Raw genomic sequence first — 4,916 nt, forward strand, 5'->3', positions numbered from 1 at the left:
ATATGTCTATTGTAACTAAGGAACTGAATTTTAAGTTTTATTTAATTTAAATTAATTTAAATTTAAATAGCAGCATGTGACTGGTAACTACCACATTAGACATGCAGCTCTAGAATCAGAGGTATGCACTGAATCCTAGTTTCACTACCTTCCAGCTCTGTGACCTTAGGCAAGTTTCCTTACTGCTTTGTACTTCAGTTTAGCAGGCTTTCATTAAACCCCAAATTCCTAACCTAACTTTTAAAGAATTCTGTGCTCCAAACCTGATTTCTCAGTCTCATCACTTATTACTTTCGTCCATGTTTCCTAATTCCACATAAATTAGACTGCTTGTTAAAAATGGCTCATATTTTGTACCTATATTAAGGGCTCTCAATTCTAAGTTAAAGAAAATACAACTCAAATTTATTTAAGAAAAAGAGAATTTATTGCCCCTTGTATTAGGCATGCCTGGATCCAGGAAGCCATTTTATTCCTTCTCTTTTTCCTGATTTCCTTTGTGTGACCATGTTTCCTAGGTAGACTCTTCCATGAAAGGTAATATATAGCCACTGGGAATTGCAAACATATCCTACCAGCTTAGCAACACTGGTGGAAAAAAAAGAACACCTGTCAGATATCTTCCTGATAACCACTGCAAAAGTCTTGGATGTGAATCTCATTGATCCCAAGTTCTTTATCCATCCTTGAGTCAAGCCAAGTGGTTGGAGGTAGAATATACTGATTAGTCAAGCCTTGTTTCCATACCTATCCTTGGTATCAGTCCTATCAAATCACATGGACTGGGAAGAGTGAAGATTATTTCCACAAAGGAAAATCAAAATCAAATGCAGATGAAAACGACAAATAGCAGATATGGCTTTCATTGCTTTCTCTAATCCTTGCTCATCTGAAGTCTACCCGTTATATAAAGCTGTGGTAGAAATGGTTGGCTGTCCACATGCTTTGGGCTCCTCTCTTATTGGAAAGAATTCTTGCTGGGAAGCAGTTGCCTCACCAGAGACTAAATTTAGCAAAGCCTCTTCCTCTATCCCCCCACTTCTAGGAGGAGCTGTGAGACTCATTTTTCACAGTGGAATGTGAGAGGTTTGTTCCATAAATCCCTTGCATACATACTTCTCTCTTGCCCCATCTGTTGGCTAGATAATGATTTTCAGAGCAATCTTGGAAGCCATATACTGATAGCAGTGAAGTCTCCATCAACATGAATTCTTGAGTGTTAATGATTGTGTGAAGCAAAGTCCACCCCAATCTCTTTCTCCCTTTCCCCCCATCTGATTTGTTTTTCACGAGTGACATTAATGCTTCTATTGTATTATCCCATCAAGACATCAGATTTATTTGTTAGAGTAGCTAGTTTTACCTTAATACAAAGGCTCATTTCTAATTTTAACATCTTCATTAATTTTTTTTCTGTCCCTAAGCTCCATTACACCCTCTTCTCAACTCTCATCTCCACCCAGGAAAGCAATCTCTGCTTCCTTTGATTGTCTTAGTTCGTGGTACATTTTTGCACTTACTGCTTTGGCTTGTGTTATATTTTGTGTGCACTAATCTCATCTGTTATGTTTGATTTCTACCGATAGGAAGTTAGAACCTAAAGGAGGCAAGAAAGAAAAAGGTGTTTTGGGGCAGGAATGAATGCCACTTTGTACTGGGGTTTTCTTTCTTCACCTTAGTTTTACTGCTACTACTACTCACCTACTCCCACCCACATTTTGCCTATCCAGTCAAGCTAACAAATGGCTGTTCCTTGCATAAAAGTACTGAAAAACATTGTCTACATTTTATGTACTTTGACCAAGACCCTGAGATGTCATGATTTAGCTTTGTTAGCAACTAAGCTAGAAACTAGAATACAATTCACTTGACCCTTCTCTTCTGATATTTTTTATAAACTGCACAATAATTGTAAGTAAAATCATTAATAGATTTGGATCACAAAATATAGCTGGGTGTGTATTTAGGGGAAGATTAGGCAGGTAGAAACTGGCTAAATGCTAAATTACAGAGGAAGTAACAAGGAAAAATACCTCACAGCCAAAATAATAATAAAAAAGTTAAAGTAATTAAAATGATAAGTAACCAGAGCTTGTCCTTTTCTTTTCTTTTTTTTCTGAATGAAAACATCTTAATTTATTAATCTTTTCTCCTGTAAAGTCTGACCTTATGTTTCAGTTAGATGTAAATGTAATATTAACTTTCATGTTATAAGAAAAAATGATAAAATTCTCCTCCTCCCCACTCCAGCTTGATTAACAAGAATAGTAACTTTACTAGTACATAGCTGAAACAATACTCACCATTTTTATATAACAGAGAGTTAGACTTGACTTGGAGTGAGGGGAAAAAAACGTGAAGAATTTTCAGTTAAAAGTGGCCAACTTAGTAGTAAACAAATGGGGTAAACCTGCAGCTTTCATAGCTTGAGGTTGTGGTTTTGATTGGGTGAGTGACAGACCAGCCAGATATTTAACTGGGGAAATTTCCATTGACATGGCATAGAAGGGCTAAAATAAGCTCTCCACATATCCTGGCTAATTGGAAAACTATGTGTGTGCACAATGAAGACCTAAGACAGGCCAGTGGAAAATAAAGCTAGTGAAGGATTGAAAACTGGTTGAACTTTTAATGCATTCCCCAATACACATACAGATTAATTGGTAGAGTGTGTAAGTTGTATAGGATGAAGTGTTTTTGTGGTTTGGGGCAGAACACAATCTCTGCCCAAATCATTGGCTTACCACTAACATATAGAGATACAAGTGTGGATCATCAGAAGTCAAGCTAAAAAAATAAAAATAAATAATTAAAAACTAAGTAGAGATATTCACGGCTTCACACTACAGGGGAAACAGAGTCCATAGTTTAAGTACAGGCAAGTTACTTCACAAAAGTCCTTAGAAAAATACATCATAATCCAGAGTTGCTACAATATATTATCTAAAATGCCTAGTTTAAAACAAATTGTGAGTAAAAAAAAGAATAGTGTGATGCATATACAGGAGAAAAAAACCATCAATAGAGACTGATCCTGAATGGGTCTAGATGTTCGGCTTATAAAGATTTCAAAGCAGCTATTACAAATATATTCAAAGAATTAAAATATGACAATGATTCAACAAATAGAGAATCTCAATAGAGAAATAGAAACTATATTTTAAAAAGTGGAAATTTTAGAGTTAACAAGTAAAATAACCAAAATTTAGATTCACTAAATAGGGTTAACAGATTTGAGATGGCACAATAAAGAAAACTTGAAAATAGGTCAATAGAAATTATCCAATCCAAAGAGCAGAGAGGAAAATTTTGAGGAAAAATGAAGAGGATCTGAGATCTGTGGAACATCAAAAATAACAAAAATAACATCAAAACATAGTGGTAGTCCAAGAAGGGGAGTAATGAAGGAAAGGGTCAGAAAAAAATATTTAAAAAAAGATGACTGAAAACTTCCCAAATTTGAGAAAAACACTGATCTTATAGATACGAGAAAACAAACAAACTCCAAGAAGGAAAAATATAATGTGATCCACACTTATATATATCAAAATTAAACTGATGAAAAACAAAAAATAAGGGGAAAATTTTGAAAACAGTAAAGGGAAAGTGACTTATGACAGGGGAACTATAATACAGTTAATGTTGATTTCTCCTGAGAAACACTGGCGGTCAGAAGGCCGTGGAATTGATATACTTGAAGTGCTAAAAGAAGAAAAAGCCATCACAAAGAATTCTGTAGTCAGTGAAACTATGCTTCCTAAATAAAGATAAAATAAAAACACTTTCAGATAAGCAAAAACTGAGAAAATTCACTGCTAAGAGAACTGTCCTACAAATACTAAAGGAAGTCCTCCAAGATGAAAAGAAATGACACAAAGTAGTGATGCAAACACACAGAAAGGAATGAAGAACACCAGAAATGACAAATATGTGTAAATATAGGATGGATATATATAATTATTTTTTCTTTATTCTCTTAACTTCTTTAAAAATAAAATATTTCTTAAACCAATAACTATAACCTTGTACTGCTAACTTTATAACATATATAGATATATATAATAGTAATAGCACAAAGTGGCAGGGGGGAATGCTGAAGTTAAGTTGATATATGTTACCAAAACTAAGTCAGTATTAACCTGAAGCAGATTGTGGTAAGTTAAAAGCTGTTTATTATAAACTCTAGAACAACTACTAAGAAAAGAATTTAAAAAATATGAACAAAAATCTAACAGAGGAATTGTAATGGTATGCTAAAAAATATTTATACGGAAGACAGTAAATGAAAAAACAGGAACAAAAAAAGATGAGGCATATTAAAAACAAATTCAACTATATCAATAATTATACTAAAATTTAAAAACATGAAATCTAGTATTACAGCTCTTTTAGAATTTGTCTAGCAGTTTTCTGGTCCTCACCAGAAGACCCCTAAAAAAAAAAAAATCTAAAAGCAAATAAATCTACCACATTAAATGGAAAAATAAATACATCCATTAAATGCAAATGGAATAAACAGTCAAATCAAAAGACAACATGATTAGATTTGATAAAATAGCAAGACCCAACCATATGCTGTCTTTAAGAAACATACTTTAGATTCAAAGATACAAATAGGTTAAAAGTAGAAGTATGGAAGAAGATATAGCATGCAAACAATAACCATAGAAGAGTTGGAAGGGCATATTTATATTATATCAAAAGTTACTTAAATGACGCCAATGTGCAGTCAGAAATGGGAATACCTTACTTTACCCACAATGGGACTGTAAAGCAGTCCTATACACCTTTGAGAGAGAACTTGACATCATTCAGGTAAAGAAGGTAATGAGTTGAAGGTCATTTTACCAAAAGGGAAGGGTGCAGTGTGAGTCAGCATTAGGTGCTCAGGGAACTACAGTTTGTCATTGTTCCAG

At 33.9% G+C, this 4,916-nt stretch overlaps 1 non-coding gene across 1 annotated transcript; it reads left to right on the forward strand.

Moving 5' to 3' along the window:
- Window positions 1-4,372: 4,372 nt before the first annotated feature.
- LOC138397751 (U7 small nuclear RNA) lies at window positions 4,373-4,432 on the forward strand. The gene has a single exon (XR_011235865.1). It is a non-coding gene; the product is annotated as a U7 small nuclear RNA (small nuclear RNA).
- The last annotated feature ends 484 nt before the right edge of the window (window positions 4,433-4,916 follow it).

Source organism: Eulemur rufifrons, chromosome 16 (assembly GCF_041146395.1).
Source record: "Eulemur rufifrons isolate Redbay chromosome 16, OSU_ERuf_1, whole genome shotgun sequence".
NCBI classification, from domain to species: domain Eukaryota; kingdom Metazoa; phylum Chordata; class Mammalia; order Primates; family Lemuridae; genus Eulemur; species Eulemur rufifrons.